The sequence below is a fragment of the Capricornis sumatraensis genome, chromosome 5 (assembly GCF_032405125.1).
Source record: "Capricornis sumatraensis isolate serow.1 chromosome 5, serow.2, whole genome shotgun sequence".
Classification (NCBI taxonomy): Eukaryota; Metazoa; Chordata; class Mammalia; order Artiodactyla; family Bovidae; genus Capricornis; species Capricornis sumatraensis.
The window spans coordinates 111,921,814-111,939,515 of record NC_091073.1 but is presented as its reverse complement, the minus strand read 5'-3'; the positions used below and the strand labels follow the sequence as shown (position 1 = coordinate 111,939,515).

Genomic DNA, 17,702 nt, shown 5'->3' with positions numbered 1-17,702 from the left:
CTGAGCTGTCAAGGAAGCCTCATATAGCAGAATTATCCTGACTTTAAAATATGTTTTCTGTTTGAGTGTGTGTATATATATACACACACACATGTATATGGGTTAGGAGAGAAAGGGCTGAGGACTTAAATTATTCTGTGTTGGCTAAGGAGTACTAGGTTTAAAAGTTAGCTGTATTACTAATATTTAAGACTTCATTGAGAATTAAAAATTGCCCTAAATGACATTTTCTGAATAGCATCTTATACCAGATGGTGGTGTTCAGCTTAAAGTCAGAAAGCAAGGATTCAGGTTTTGACCACTACTAGGGTAATCTGTCCAAACAGACCAGTACCTTGACATAGTGGCATTTATGGTGGTGCTAGGGAGTAAACTAAGGCAGTAGCATTATGGCATTTTTTAAAGATACATAATGATTGGCTTGTATGGTTTTTTTCTTTCCTGCAGTAGGCTTTCTGTCTGCTTACTTGATTTGTGTTTTCACTGCAGCCTTGAGATACAGGGAAAGTGACATAAGACTGCTGTGTAGATCGGCTTTAGCACCAGGACTGAGGCTGAATGAGGTACTGTAGACAGTGGTGAAGTTAGATGGATGCATGTCATAGAAAAGCTCTGTGTGGACCACGTTGACACCTGTCTGCTGCCTCTTGTTTTCTTCATTAGCTTATCTGACAAAATTAGAGAATAATTAATGATGAACAGCAAAACCCCTTTCCTTACACAAGTGCAAAATTCACACATTAGTCCCATCTCCATCATTTTTACTATTCGCCATGATAAAATGATGAGAGTGGAATAGCTAAGATATATTTGAAAACTATGCGCCATGCGCTCAGTTAGGAGCACTTTATTGTTGTTGTTCAGTCATTCAGTTGTGTCTGACTCTTTGCAACGCCCTGGTCATGTACAAGTTAAATGTGCACTGCTTAATTTAAGCTTGGCAACAAGTCTCTGATGTTAGATACTATCATTACCTCAGTTTTACAAATGAAGAAATTGAGGTATGAGGGATTAATAGAATTGTGCAAAGTCACTGGACCAGTAAGTGGCATGACAGCTCTCATTCCCACGTAGTGAGACATGAGTCCCTGCTGATCCCCAACCATAGTAGAAGCTCTGTTGAGCTGCTGACTCTTTGGGCATTGTTACTATTAACCCAATGCGAAGTACCAGCTGAAACGGTACAACTGGGACTGAATGCCAGACTTCTCTGACAAAACAGTCATCTGACTGGCCCTTAATAGCATCATATTAATTTTTATGAAGATGAACTGCTAATGAAAGGAGTACATCAAGGCTGTATATTGTCACCCTGATCATTTAACTTACATGCAGAGTACATCATGAGAAACGCTGGGCTGGATGAAGCAAAAGCTGGAATCAAAACTTCAGGGAGAAATAGCAATATGCAGATATGCAGATGACGCCACCCTTATGACTGAAAGCAAAGAGGAACTAGAGAGCCTCTTGATGAAGGTGAAAGAGGAGAGTGAAAAAGCTGGCTTAAAGCTCAACATTCAGAAAACTAAGAACATGCATCCAGTCCCATCACATCATGGCAAATAGATGGGGAAACAACGGAAACAACGACAGACTTTATTTTCCTGGGCTCCAAAATCGCTGTGGGCAATGACTGCAGCCATGAAATTAAAAGATGCTTGCTTCTTGGAAGGAAAGCCATGACAAACCTAGCCGGAATATTGAAAAGCAGAGACATTACTTTGCGTACAAAGGTCCATATAGTCAAAGCTATGGTTTTCCAAGTCGTCATGTGCTTGGAATTCTCCTAACTGTGAGAGCCTGACAAGAAAAAAGGCTGAGCACTGAAGAATTGAGGCCTTGGATCTGTGGTGCTGGAGAAGACTCTTGAGAATTCCTTGAACTGCAAGATCAAACCAGTCAATCCTAAAGGAAATCAAACCTGAATATTCACCGAATATTGCTGAAGCTCCAGTACTTTGGCCACCTGATGAGGAGAACCGACTCTTCGGAAAAGACCCTGATTCTGGGAAAAACTGAAGACAGGAGGAGAAGGGAATGACAGAGGATGAGATGGTTGGATGGCATCACTGACTCAATGGGCATGAGTTTGAGCAAACTCAGGGAGATGGTGAAGGACAGGGAAGCCTGGCATCCTGCAGTCCATGGGGTCGCAGAGTCGGGCATGCCTGAGTGAACACCACCACTAATGAAAAACAACAATCGTTTTCATTGATAATGTAGAAAGAGGTAACTCTTCAGTTGAAAACCATGTCTGCTGATTGAAGATCCACAGTTTTTAACTATTTTTCACATAGTATGTTTTTTGTTTTTAAGACCCAGGTATATTCCGTATATCTTAGAAGAAATGGACAACTACCATGACTGAGATGTTAAATGCCGAGTGTTTTAAAAAATAATGTTACTGATTATTAGAATAAAGGCTTCCCTAGCCTAGTTCCTAAGATTCCTCGCAACAAAGAACTGCTGACGTCTTACAGAAAAACTCACAATATGTTGTCTTGGCTTTTTAAAAAATTATGTATCTCCCTTTAACTGGATGAGATGGCTGGATGGCATCACAGATTCAGTGGACATGAACTTGGACAAATTCCTGGAGATGGTGAAGGACAGGGAGGCCTGGCGTGTGGCAGTCCGTGGGGTTGCAAAGAGTCAGACAAAACTTGGAGACTGAACAACAAGAACACACACACACACACACACACACACACACACACACACACACACACATCCACTTGTTTCATTGTCATTGTGTCATTGGCCTGTATTTTAGTATTCCAAAGTCACACATTTTGCACATTTTAAGTACAGAATGACAAAGTCATGACAAGATTAATCATGATAAGCAGGCACTAAGTCCATAATAGTATTGAATTTGGATTTAGAGAATGAAAGAGGAGAGGATATAAAAATGATAGTGACATTCAAGAGCAGGGCCTTGTCTTTTATAATCCCAAAGAATGTTTTCTTACAGATGATTTCCGAAATTAAACCCTAAAAACAGCCTGTGCTGTTTTTCCTAAGCAGCCACATTCTACAGAGAAAATACAGTGCTTTTCTTGTCCAGGTCTAGACGGGAAAGTGCTATCAGTTATTTAGAATCTGATTTATGCCTGAAGAGAGTGGCTGCCACTCTGTGATTTCAGGGAAGCTGGGTATCAAGGAGCAATTTTCCAAGAATTGAAAGCCGGTGCAGGGTTATGAATAAACTCTGAGAAGCTTTGACCTTCCCTGTCAAATGATAGGGCCATAAATATGTTGGTAATTCTGCTTTGTTGTGAGCACCTGTTCTTTTCCATCATTGTGGAGTTTCTAGGATACCATAAATTGGTACCAGCAGAACTAAAACAAATTTTTTTTTTATCGTATAAAAAAATTAGAAGAGGAGAAAATATAAGGTTGAGAACACAGGAAGCAGCCTCTCGTGTGTTGCTCCTGAAATTCGTCTGGAATTAGAGGGTCCAACTGTGGAAACTTTATAGTATCCAAATGAAAAATAACTGGTCATATTTCATCATTTATTTACATGAAATTAAATAAGTGACTTTTGGATAGGAAGTGAGATGGTTAATGCGTAATATTTTTAATGATCCTCCTCCCTCCATTATACCAAATTCATCATGAAATATGGCTCATTCTTGCTTTAAACTAGTCTTTTTAAATGCATTCAGTATAATGAATTTAGATAGTGTAGTGTGCTTAAACATACGATGCTGTGTTTCCATGATTTTGTTATCTATCTTAATTCTATTGAGATGCAATTTATTAATTGTTAATTATTGGAGAAGGAAATGGCAACCCACTCCAGTAGTCTTGCCTGGAGAATCCCATGGACGGAGGAACCTCGTGGGCTACAGTCCGTGGGGCACAAGAGTCGGAACGACTGAGCAACTAAACCTATTAGTTGTTGTGGAATCTTTTTTCCTCTGGCTTCACCCTTAAAGTTGATAGTTTAGGAAAGAATAAATATGATGGAAAAATCAGTGCAAACAACCCACAGAGAAGGTAAAGAAAAGCTGATTGTTTTCCTTTTGAAAGAAAGAAAAACAAAACTTCCATATTTTAAAAGGGATCCACACACACCCACACCCACACCCACCCCACCCCACCCCACCCCACCCCCCCACATACACACACAACACACCCTCACCCACCCACCTCTGGTGGCTCAGATGGTAAAGCGTCTGTCTGCAATGCAAGAAACGCAGGTTCAATCCCTGGGTTGGGAAGATCCTCTGGAGAAGGGACCTGAAGAATTCTACAGACAGAGGAGCCTGGTGGGCTACAATCCATGGGGTAGCAAAGAGTCGGACACGACTTCACTTTTGCTTTCATTTTCATATATATTTATATATATATTATATATACACACGTACATACCTCTTGTCTGTTTTAGGGACACTTAAAGAAACAGAAAGGGCACAGGAAATGAAGAAAAATAAGCAATGGGGATACAAAGATACAACAGTGCAGACAGAGACATCTAGAAAGAGTTGCAGATTGTGTAACAAGTCACCACAAAACTTGGTGTCATAAAACAATAAACATTTATTAAGTCTAAGCATTTCTTTGGAAATATGGAATTTTGGCTCTTCTGGATGCTTCAAACTTGAGGTCTCATGAAGTTCAGTTGTCCCAGCGTCAGTCATATGGTTTCCAGGGAGCTCACTCCAATAGCTGGCAAGCAGGTGCTGGTCGGAGGCAGGGAGCAGCCCCACTCCTCTCCATATGGCCAGTTGGTACACAGGTTAGTCCTATTCAGTGTAGAAGAGTCACTAGGCAAAGACATAGATTTCAGGAGGCAGGGTTCCTTGGGTGCTATCTTGGAGACTGACCACCACAGAGAAATAAGATAAAAGAGCATTAGGTGCACGTGAACACATATACTTGTAGGAATCAGTTCAGTCATTCAGTCGTGTCTGACTCTGTGTCTGGCTCTGACAGGCACGCCAGGCCTCCCTGTCCATCACCAACTCCCAGAGTTTACTCAGACTCATGTCCATTGAGTTGGTGATGCCATCCAACCATCTCATCCTGTCGTCCCCTTCTCCTCCTGCCTTAAATCTTCCCCAGCATCAGGGTCTTTTCAAATGAAGTCAGTTCTTTGCATCAGGTGGCTAAAGGATTGGAGTTTCAGCTTCAGCATCAGTCCTTCCAATGGATATTCAGGACTGATTTCCTTTAGGATGGACTGGTTGGATCTCCTTGCAGTCCAAGGGACTCTCAAGAGTCTTCTCCAACACCACAGTTCAAAAGCATCAGTTCAGCACTCAGCCTTCTTCACAGTCCAACTCTCACATCCATACATGACCACTGGAACAACCATAGCCTTGACTAGATGGACCTTTATTGGCAAAATAATGTCTCTGCTTTTTAATAAGCTGTCTAGGTTGGTCATAACTTTTCTTCCACGGAGCGAGCATCTTTTAACTTCATGGCTGTAGGAATACAGGAGACTGAAAAGTAGGTGGTTCAGCTGTGAGTTGAATGTGAGTCCATGATCACTTGATTTATGACAAACATAGACTGCTGCCATGTTACTTGTTACTTCAGACCCAGTGCATCACACCCAGTCACTTAATTGCGCCACTGTGATAATAATCTCCTTAACAGCACAGAGCTGTAAAACTAAGGTGCATTAAGACATGATATTTCTCTCAGAAATCTTACTGTAATTTTACGTAAGCACCAAAGAATTGATGATTTCGAACTGTGGTATTGGAGAAGACTCTTGGGAGTCCGTTGGACAAGAAGGCGATCCAACTGGTCCATCCTAAAGGAGATCAGTCCTGGGTGTTCATTGGAAGGACTGATGCTGAAGCTGAAGCTCCAATACTTTGGCCTCCTCATGAGAAGAGCCGATTCATTGAAAAAGACTCTGATTCTGGGGAAGATTGAGGGTAGGAGGAGAAGGGGACGACAGAGGATGAGATGGTCGGAGGGCATCATTGACTCAATGGACGTGAGTTCGAACTCTGGGAGATAGTGACGAACAGGGAAGCCTGGTGCCCTGCAGTCCATGGGGTTGCAAATAGTCAGACATGACTGAGCGACTGCATAACAAGAGTCAAAAACTACCCCCTCCCAAAATCGGCACTTTTACCTTTCTGGTGTTAAAGACTCTTACTTCATTTGTAAGAGGCACCAAAATAAAACTACTGTGAAGACTGAGATTGTGACCTGTTGATATACAACTTGAAAGGTGTGTTTATTTTAACCTTGTGCCAGTACATTATACTTAGTATATTATGGGGTACTTTTCAGATTGCTTTCAGAAGACAAAATTACCCTAACATTCGTGACACACAAAAAATGAGAGGCAGGTAAATTATCTAAAATTACAAGTGGCTCTGTGTTTTGTTGCCCATTGTTGTCCTTTCGTGTGATAAAAAGTAACAATAGTGAACGCTCATAGAGCTTATGGTGCCTGTGGCAGGCATGATTGTACACACTTCACATATCAAGCCATTTAATCCTCACAACAGTATTTCATTCTGGTTTAATGGGTGACGGAAACGAAACAGTGACATGGTGAAAAGCAATTCAAATCCAGACGTCTTTCTTTAGCACCTGTGCCTTTTAACTGTAGCCCTGTAGTGCAGAGAACAGACTGCCCCAGGCTGGCTCAGAACAAGGATTCATTGATAATGATAGCATTGTCCTCAGGCTTACTCCATGGACAGGATCTCGAGCCTAGTCAGAGTCCTCAGGGGCTAGCAGAGGGAAATGGAAAGCTTTCAGAAAGCTAGGAGTATTTCTCTTGAGAGAGGGGTCAGTGTGACTTGCTTTTAAAGGGGTCACCTTGGCGGCTGAGTGGACTCTGGTGCGACCAGGGGAGATCCTGTCCTGGTGACTTGTTTAAGGCAGTAGTGAAAGAAATTGTGAGAAGTGATAGGAATCTGAATATAGTTAGAAGACGGAGTCAGTGGGATTTCCTCAGGGGTATGAAAAAAGAAGAACTTTCCACCTGAGCAGTTTGAAAGATGGAATAGAAGTCCACTCAGATCAAAAACTGTGTATAGAGGTGGGTTTGAGGTAAAAAATCAGGATATGTTCATGTGTTCAGCAGGCAGTTGTATGCTCAGGACCAGAGAGAAGTCTGGCTAGAGATACAAATCTGGGATTTGCCAAGATCTAGACGATTTAGCTGAGCTCGCAAAGGAAACACATGGATTACTAAGTAAATTAGAGAGGAAGGTCTCGCTGAGACCAAGGGACCAAGCCCTGAGGCAATCCAGGTATAGGGTTTGGAGAGAAGAGGAGGAGATGGCAAAGGAAATTGTGGGTGAAGAGGAAAACCAGGAGGAGTGGTGTTCTGGAAGTAAAGCACAGAGAGTATATCACGAAGGAGGGAGTGATAACCCAGTGCAAATTCTACTGACAGTTTAAGTCAGAGGACTAATAATTGACCTTTGGGTTTAGCAGCTTGGAGGTCGTGGGTTGTTTTGGTGAAAGCCGATTTAGAGAAGAGGTTAATTAAGCAAAGGCTTAACTGGAATGAATTTAAAAGAATTGGAACAGTGAATTTAGAAAACCCTTTCTAGGAGCTTTAATCTAGAAAGGAACAAATGGGTTAGCAAGGTGATAGGTGGCACTTGGAGGTCAAGAGTAGTTATGTGAAAGCAGCTAAGCTTACCCCTACCCCTGCCCCTACCCCTTGCTGCTAAGTCACTTCAGTCGTGTCCGACTCTGTGCAACCTCATAGACGGCTGCCCACCAGGCTCCCCCGTCCCTGGGATTCTCCGGGCAAGAACACTGGAGTGGGTTGCCATTTCCTTCTCCAATGCATGAAAGTGAAAAGTGAAAGTGAAGTCACTCAGTCGTGTCCGACCCTTAGCAACCCCATGGACTGCAGCCTAGCAGGCTCCTCCGTCCATGGGATTTTCCAGGCAAGAGGACTGGAGTGGGGTGCCATTGCCTTCTCCCTACCCCTTACCCCTACCCCATTTCAGTAAATCTCTACTGTATTCCAACTATGTGTAAAGACTGGTTGATGTTTTAAAGATACAAAAACCAATGAGCTGTAGTTTCTCCCTTGAGAGTGTGCAAGTAACCCAGGCTGAGGGTTCATGGAGGGCTTTGGGGAAGAAGTGCTCTCATCAAAGATGTGAAGCGTGAACCAAATCTTGGAATTTGTGTTTGAATAAGCTACTGCTTCTGATTTATACATCACAGGATCAGGGGAAGAAGCGAAATGTTCTGTCTGCTCCTGACTAAAAATATTCAGATCTTTTAGACAGTACTTTTTTATGTTAATCTTTTTAATTTTATCAGCCCAGTCTTTGGTTTTTTGCTTTAACCATTCTTTATGAACTTCTGGAAGACCCAGTAGTTGTGTTTTGAAAATACAAATGAGTATCCCCCATATCCTTGTCAGCACCCTCCTTATAATCAGTCACTAGCAAAGAAGAGTTAAATGAATGGGGACATGTAAATAGAATGGGAAATGTTGAGAGGTGGCTGGGGTCAAGGAAGATATTAATTCATTTGCTGCACAAGTATTTATTATTTAGGATAAACATTGCACAAGATCCTGCAGAAGCTTAACTTGGTGGTTGATTGTAGGGAACAAAAATCAAGAATAGGAAGAAAAACGAATGAAATGGTCGACTGGCTTTTGTAGAAAAGCAGGAGGATATAGTAAAATGAAGTAGACATTGAAATCCCAGCGTACCTGGGTTTAGATCCCACGTCTGTCAGTGAATACTTGAGTGATCTTGAGCAAGTTAATGATGATACTGAGTCCACAGCCTCTAATTTGTAGCAACTCTGTCACTCCCGACTGTTACGAAAGTTATGGTGCCCAGAAGAATATTAGGTCAGAGCAGATATTCAAAAATTGTTATCTTGCTTCTCTTTTTTCTTCAACTGGAACTCTCATTATTTCTTCCTGTATATAAAGTTTGATGGTTGAGCTGGGGTTTGAAATAAATAAATGAATGCAAAGTTTCCTTTTTCTCTCCCCTTCTTCAGTATCACTAACAATATCCCATGAGCATTACGAGCAGGAGTGGAAAGCGAAACAAAACCAAAGGAGATGCCCAGCTCAGTTAAACATGCTGAACATCGGCCGTACTGCACCTCAGTAAGCAGACAGGATTCCTGGAGTGTATGTGGATAGGATAATGAACAGGATCATCCAGGAGTGTGTCCACTGTCAGGCTATCTCCCAATTACCCTCTGTTCCTGTATATACCCTCCAGCCTCTGCTATAACAGAAAGGAGAAGTGCATGGAATCCTGTCAATGGGGTATTTGTAATTGTTGGTTGTATGTGGTTTATCCTAGTATCCATTTGAGCAGCCATCATGTACACAAAGAATTCTGTCTTGGTGCCTAAGAATTTTCAGTTCAACTGGACTCTCCCTTATCTAGTTTAATTTTGATAAAGATTTTTCTAAGCATATTGATGCCTTTTCACTGATACCTTTTCCTTTTGCTCTAAAACAATAATCAGATGTTTTATTGGACACTTAGTATGTTCCTTCCCCTGTGCTAAATATCTAAGGGAAATGGAAGGTGGGGTTTTGCCTTCAAGGAAATGTTATTGTTTTTTAGGATATAACATTCACCCATTTGAGAGATGCAAGACAGTAACAAAATGCTCTCTATTTTGTAGCATAAATATTAAAGATTGTAGACATTAAAAGCAAGTGATCTATGTTAATTGGAATCCAGAGGGAGCTTTCCAAAGAAGGTAGAGTTTGACCTTTGCTTTAAAGCTTCTCTCCCTTAAGGATGGAGATAAAACCCAAGAATAGACAGAGGAACATGGGCCTCATGCTCACATGCTACATTCCATGGAGTAACATTTATCTGAAGTTATTTGAAAACTCTGTGATCACTCTTTGACTTAAAATATATCTTTCAGTGTAACCTGTCCTGTTTCCACTGTTAAAAATGCTTGCTTCTTGGATAAGTATTGTCTTTAGAAGTCATCGTTTAAAACGTCCATATCTTTTGGAGGAGCAAAGAGTAGGTTTCTGACAATTTAGCATGAGAGCACTCACCAGATGATTTTCTCTGACTGCACTAAAAGGAAGGCTTAGAGATAGGATAGGATACATTGTATTGAAATAGAAAAATCAACACTAAAGTCCTAGGGTAGAAAGGATAAATGTTGATTGCATCAGTTTTAATTTGAGCTAGTATAGTGTTGGGAGTTCAGGAGAAAAGTAGCCTATTTTACTGTCTCTTCCAGTAGTGGGTGTTTCATAAATATTTTTGACTTTTGAATAAAGTAGCCTAACAGGTTATTGTCATTAACCTTTTAATCAGAAAGTAAGCTTACCTCTTAGCAAAATACACATGACTTCAGCCTCAGGTGACTAAATAATTTCCCAAACAAAAGTCAGACGGAGGTTATTAATTTCAAAACATATCAGTGAAATGTCCTAACTATGGAAATATTCAACCAAAAACATAGTTTTAGGTGCTATGTGCAAAATCTCCATTCCAAATCAGTATTTTCCTAGGTGGATTTTATGAAATACAAGTTTCATGGGTAATTGTGCAGTGCTATTTTAAGGGGCAGGGAAAGGATCTGTAGTCAATAAGTTTGGGAAACACTTGCTCAAATAGAGTTCTTTGCTTCAGAAACACCTAGAACACCTAGGATGCTGATGTGTGCTGTGACTTCCAGGAGGGGAATCCAAGAAGCTAGTGTTCTAATCTTTCCTGACTATTCAAGTAGGGTTCTGTGGGATAAACTTTGGAAAATGTGATTTTTATGATATGCTTGGAAACTCTAAAAGCTCTCTATAGACAAGGAATTAATGCATTTTCAGAAGGAAACACAGTCAGTGAATCAGTGATAAATAAATGAATAAATATTAACCCAACATGCTTGAGTTCTGAATTCTACAGTTGTGGAGCAGAATAAAGGTAAATATATGGGTCCTCTAGTTCTGAGATTTTATAGTTGTAAGTTCGCTGACTAAATTATGTGAGTAGTCACAGTATGAAATGTGGCAGCACAAAAGTCTGCCTTGGTGAGGGAGAGATAACCTCTTTGCCTAGTAAATAAATATAGTATAGATCCTTCCATTGACTTCTTTTTTTTTAACTTTTTTTAAAATTTAAATTTATTTATTTTAATTGGAGGCTTTTTTCAGTGTTCTTTCCCGCAGCTATTGAAATTCCCATGACGTTATTCACTGATAACTAGTTATCAGTTAACTGATAACTTTTAAGTACCCACACAAACTAAGGAAAGATGAGCTACCAGAGGTCAGCCTTGTAGTTTAAATCCATGTACAGTAGTATTCCATCCCTACTGGCTCTAACTGGGTGCCAGAAATTTTAGCTTCAGTTAGCCACAGAGTGTGTAATATCAGCATTTTTAACAGCAGTTTGATAAAAGGTTATCCACTTGATAAACTAGCATCAGCATCTGCTCCTTGAATGTTCTGCAGTGAGTAGAAAAGACATTTGTGTTCTTCCTATGTTCACTGTTCACTTGCTTTGTGAATGAGCTTGTTAAAATTGCTCTGTATTTTGTGAGTGCCACAGTAAAGTAATTTAGCATAAAACTTGGCATTGTTATCGGACTTAACGGTTTTAAAGGTGTAAACAGGATTCAGAGGCTTCAATGTTTGGTATTTTTGCAAAATCAAACTCGAGGGTGAGCTTTTCTCTCTTCTCTCGGTCATGTCCTTGTCATTTTTAGAGGAGGTAAAATGCAGTCCAAAGGGCAGGGACTGTTGGCCCCTTCACTAGGTGTCCACTTGTGTACGTTGTGCTCTAGGTCATTACAGCCTAGGGGCAGTGCAGTGCCTGATGTTGCCTGCCCTTCACACGCTCGAAAGTAGGGTTTTCAGCATGGATGCCAAGCAGTGTCTTCCTTGCCTTTCACTGAATTACAGTTTCATCCCTTATTGAAGTTGGTAATATGTTAAAAATAACCATGACTGGAAAACCAAACTGTCTGTGATTTATTTTTTTTTCCATCTTTACCTTATAGAACTGCCTTTGACTTCAAAGAGTCATCTTAGCTCAGCACAGGCGACAGAATAGGAAGCTGAGCAGTGATTCATGAGAGTAGATGGAAGTCAATGATTAGTTCATGTGCCTTTGGTCTCTAGTAATGACATAAATCTTTAGGGAAGTTCTATACTGTCAGGCCGCATGCCTGCCTGTGTCAAATCCCATATAGGCTAGAATATATTATGAATTGAGAAATCTGAGGAAAGAACAGAGATTCCTTTTGTTGTTCGCTGTGAAGGTGTCACACAGACTTGAGGATACAGGAGAAGAGCATAGCATTGCTCTCAGTTAACCAGAGGAAGCTAAATTCGCATAGTGAGAAAGACGAAGACCGATTCACTTGTGCCTAAATACCTTTTTGGAACAGGAGAAAAAAAACGTTAATTGATTGAAGACAAAGACCTATCTGTGACTTTTTAGGTCCACAAACTAATTTATTCCCAGATTGAAAATTTCAAGGTCTGTTGAATCTTAAAATAAGGAGGAAAGCAATGAATATATAGCAGTACTGGAAAAGAAAGCTTACCATTCTGTCATTTAAATCCGTGGATTTTGTAACAGCCACCCTCTCCCTGGGATAATAAAACTTAACGTGTTTATGCTGATTCCTTTGTATTGTACGATAGAAGTTAAAGAATCTTCCTGGGGAGGAGAGAAATCATTCCTTATTTCCTTTGCCATTCTTGACTGCAGTTAGGCAGAGCACCAAGCATGGTAATGCATTCAGCCAACCACTTCCAAACCATTAAGCAGGCCACAGAAGGAGGAACGAGATGAAAAGACAGGAATTAACAGTAGCACATTGAAAATAAGACACCCAAGGACCCGCGAGTCGCTCTTTGGTGAGAAATGAAGAATGACAGTTCTGATTGTCAGAGACCCGTTACCAGAGACAGGTAGAATCACCTGGTCCAGATGAGCACCTCCTACCCTTCTTGGTCCCATGTCCTCTGCCGCCCAGCGCCCAGGAGACCTCGAGTCACCTGCAGCCCCTCTGATGTGCTGTGCTTTCTGATTGACCCCGGCAGTGCAGCCCTCGTCAGGCTGGGGTCCGCCACTGCAACATGTGACCATCATGCCTAGTCCTTCGCAGCTGAAGCCAAAGCGATTCTAAGGAAATCAGAATTTCTGCAGTACTCTCTCTCATGAACTCCTTCGGTGAGAAAAGAGGCTTTGTAACTACTTTCTGAATTTGTTAAAGGCTGTTACATCTGGCACCTCTCCATGATAATTTGTATTAAATTTAGCTCCTGTATTGTCAGAGAGAATTATTTTTAGTAGAGAGAAACAAAACTCAGAATTCACATGTCAAGCTATTCCAGCATAAATAAGCTTAGGGAAAAATTCTAAACAAAGAAATAAAGGTAGTTCATATCCGAAAATAAAAAGGAAACAGAGAAAAACATACCTTTTTTCTTAGGGGGGGAAAAAGCCCAGCAGAATAAAGTGGTAAGGACAGGTGAAAAGCCACTGCCTGTTTCCCTGTGTGCGGTTCATCTGGCTGGCTGTGGTTTCAAACCCACCAGTGCCTGTTGCTGTTCATTAAGGGATGAGAAAGTGAAAAGGTCATTGAGAGACTTAAAAAAAAAAAAAATACTGTTTATGTTTACAGCAGTTTTACATTTACAGAAAATTGAGCCAATTAGAGTTCCCACATAAGCCCTTCTCCCACTAGCAGTTTCCCCTATTATCTTGCATTAGTGTGGTACATGTTTTACAAATAGTGGGCCAGGTTGATACATTATTAACGAAGGTCCATCACTTGCATTAGGGTTCCTCTTCGTGTTGATCTTTCTGTGGTTTTGACAGAGGCCTCCTCTTGCTCAGTCACCAGCACAGTGTCGCACAGAATAGCTCTGCCCCTCTGACAAGCCCCTGGGCACCCCCTACCCGCTCAGTGAGCCGCAGCGTGGCCTCCCCGCATGCGCACGGCTCCAGCGCCTCTTCGCTCCTGTTGGCTCGCGTTCATCCTTGGGTTCCCGGTCGAGGGTCTCCGCTAAGCACGCCACTTGCTTAGGCGCTGCCGTCCCCTAGACCTGACTGGCTCTCTGATCTGGTACCTTTCTTCCTTCCCTGTGCTTTGCCTTCCATGCCTTGGTCACAGTCTTCATGTATGCAGTTGTGTGACTAGCTCGTCGGTGACACTGGTTTGAGGATGGAGAATGGAGCTGCTTCAGATCCCACCTCTCATTGCTGCCACTTGGGCGCCTTACCCGTATTACCTATAACTCAGGCCAGGAAGAACTTTCAAATCCCCCTTTATAAAACTCTGCAACTCTAGGTTCTGTTTCCTAATTCCCATGCGACAGAAAGGATGAGGAAATGAGGCCCATTGCACTTTCTTCTGCTCTTTTCCTTACCTGTGCCTTCTGAAAATTATAGCATTGCTTTTACAGTGAAATAGGGGGAGAACTTCTATAATAATAATACGCTTCATATGCCTGTGCTCTAAATTATATGAAAACACCAAAGATCATTATTCAGGAACAAGATTAGTTTTTATTTCACTTTTGAGTTTCTCCCATGGCTATCTCCCAATCATTCCTCTTTCCTGAATTACTGTTTAGAATTATTGAAATATTTTCTCTGGTTTTTCCTTCAGAAAAGTCTTCTCCAGGGGATCTTCTCAGCTCAAGGATTGAACCCAAGTCTCCCACATTGCAGGCGAATTCTTTACCAGCTGAGCCACTAGGGAAGCCCCAGACAAGTCTAAAAATTTCTAAATCTTGTATTGCTTCATATCTAAATTATGCATTTGTTATTTGTATGAGATTTCAATGTTGGATCAGTCATACCTGTTCATAGCACATCATCACCTCTGATCCAGACAACAGTCCTCATTGGCTGATTGATCCATTCCTTCCCTTTTGTTCCTGTATCAGTTCCCATTGTGCTTAGTTGCTAAGTCGTATCCAGCTGTTTGTGACGCCATGGACTGTAGCTCACCCGGCTTCTCTGTCCATGGGGTTTCCCAGGCAAGAATACTGGACTGGATTGCCATTTCCTTCTTCAGGGGATCTTCCCAACCCAGGGATCAAACTCACCTCTCCTGCATTGGCAGGGGGATTCTTTACTACTGAGTTACCTGGGAAGATAGCAATTCCCATTAGGGAGAGGAAATTGTTAGTGTGTGTATATATGCTTATATATTTAAAATTTTAATATATATTTTAATGTTGTTAGTAGAAGAAGTATCTTTTTTAAAAATTTATTTTAATTGGAAGCTAATTACTTTACAGTAGTGTAGTGGTTTTGCCATACATTGACATGAAATAGCCACGGGTGTACACGTGTTCCCCATCCTGAATCCCCCTCCCACCTCCCTCTTCATCCCATCCCTCAGAGTCATCCCAGTGCACCAGCCCTGAGCACCCTGTCTCATGCATCGAACCTGGACTGGCGATCTATTTCACATATGATAACATACATGTTTCAGTGCTATTCTCTCAAATCATCCCACCCTCGCCCTCTCCCACAGATCCAAAAGTCTGGTCTTTACATCTCTGTCTCTTTTGTTATCTCACATATAGGGTCATCATTACCATCTGTCTAAATTCCATATATATTCATTAATATACTGTATTGGTGTTTTTCTTTCTGACTTACTTCACTTGTATAATAGGCTTCAGTTTCATCCACCTCATTAGAACTGATTCAAATGTATCTTTTTTAATGGCTGATTAATACTCCATTATGTATATGTACCGCAGCTTTCTTATCCATTCATCTGCCAATGGACATCTAGATTGCTTCCATGTCCTAACTATTGTAAACAGTGCTGTGATAACACTGGGGTACATGTGTCTCTTTCAATTCTGGTTTCCTTGGTGTGTATGCCCAGCAGTGGGATTGCAGGGTCGTATGGCAGTTCTTGCATTTATTTTCATTTTATAGATGGGTTCTTTAATTTATCATGATTCTTTTTCCTGCTATGCATTATGTTTCCCCAGTACCTTGTGTTTTCAGTCTACCCACATATCTCTGTTTGCATGTAATCTATTGCTTGTTGTATATCTACGTATATTGCCTATCTTTCTTCCACTGACGGACACCAAGTTCAAATGTAGTTTACATTTTCTTTAAAAATCTTCTTTGTGTTTGAATGTATATTCAAGCCCTTCGAATTGAATTTATGTCCTCTCCGTGAATGCTCAAATAGAAATATATGTATATGAATTGTATTGGTAGAAAATGTCTGAATGAACTTGTGTTATATGCAAGAACTCATGCAACCTAGAGAACTGTTTTCCCTAACAAAAGCAATCTTTTAACAAATCCTACTTGTATCTTGAGGCCTGTATACAATAGAATAAGTTCTCAGAGATTACAATAGACAGTACAAGAGCTATAGTTACAATGCAAGTAAAATGATTGTACAAGGAGACCTAGATACCTTAGTCTGGTAATATGTCATATGTTAAATGTACTTTAAAACATTATTTTATTAAAATAAAGAATATATTTTGGAGCTTATTCCTTTAGAGTTGTTTGAATTATGGAAAAAAAAAAACCTTTTTTACTCTATTGTTGAATGTATGCATATGTTGACATTGTCCCAAAAGAACTTGAGGTATCTTTTTATAAAGACTGTGTAACCCTAAGGACAGAATAGCAAATAGGTTGGGAATAGAAAAGCATTACTTTGTAGAAGAAGAGTTTCCAAGTGTTTTGTTTAAAAGCAAGCCTTGTGGCCTTGATTGAGCATTACATGTAACTTTCTTGTAAACTAAAAACTAGAAAACATTTTAAATTATGTCCAATTTCATAATCAGAATAGAAGGAGCATACTCACTTCCCAGGGCCGGTATTCTGCTTCCTGGGAGACAGACTTGTCACTGAGCGTCTCCTAGAGCTGTGAGTGTAGCAAACAGACTAATCACTAGTAGGGTTGACATTGAATTCTAAAGGTCAGAAGCCCAGTTCTCAGGTAAAAAGCAGAGATTTTACCTAGGAAGCAATGTTGTATTTACCTTCAAGCAAGCATTTCATTAAGACCCTTGAATTCTGTATCCTTAGTGCTGTTTCTTTAGCACATGGAATCAGTTTAGTCTTTGGAAGTGGAAGTTATAGGCAGTAATCCAGCTCCTGCTCTTTGTTATCTGTACATGCTGGACAGTTTAATCTCTGCAAACTTCAGTTTTTTGATATGTTAAAGTACTAATTAACAGTAAGATACCTTGTAAAACTGTTGCCAGTATTAAGTCAGGTGAAAGTTCTATAGGATGATTCACTACATGTTGTTGTTCAGTCACTAAATAGTGTCTGATTCTTTGCAACTACATGGACTGCAGCATGCCAGGCTTCCCTGTCCTTCACTATCTTCTGGAGTTTCCTCAAATTCATGGCCATTGAGTCTGATAGGTGATGCTATCTAACCTAAGCTTGTTGTTAGGATTCAATATCAGTTCAGTATCAGTTCAGTCGCTCAGTCGTGTCCCAACTTTTTGGAACCCCATGAATCGCAGCATGCCAGGCCTCCCTGTCCATCACTAACTCCCGGAGTTCACTCAAACGCATATCTATCGAGTCGGTGATGCCATCCAGCCATCTCATCCTCTGTCGTCCCCTTCTCCTCCTGCCCCCAATCCCTCCCAGCATCAGGGTCTTTTCCAATGAGTCAACTCTTTGCATGAGGTGGCCAAAGTATTGGCGTTTCAGCTTCAGCATCAGTCTTTCCAATGAACACCCAGGACTGATCTCCGTTAGAATGGACTGGTT

At 40.9% G+C, this 17,702-nt stretch overlaps 1 protein-coding gene across 1 annotated transcript in view; it reads left to right on the top strand.

Annotated features, from left to right (window-relative positions):
* TPK1 (thiamin pyrophosphokinase 1) overlaps window positions 1-17,702 on the top strand; it is a 395,099-nt gene that overhangs the window by 262,828 nt on the left and 114,569 nt on the right. The gene's annotated exons all lie outside the window — the stretch shown is intronic.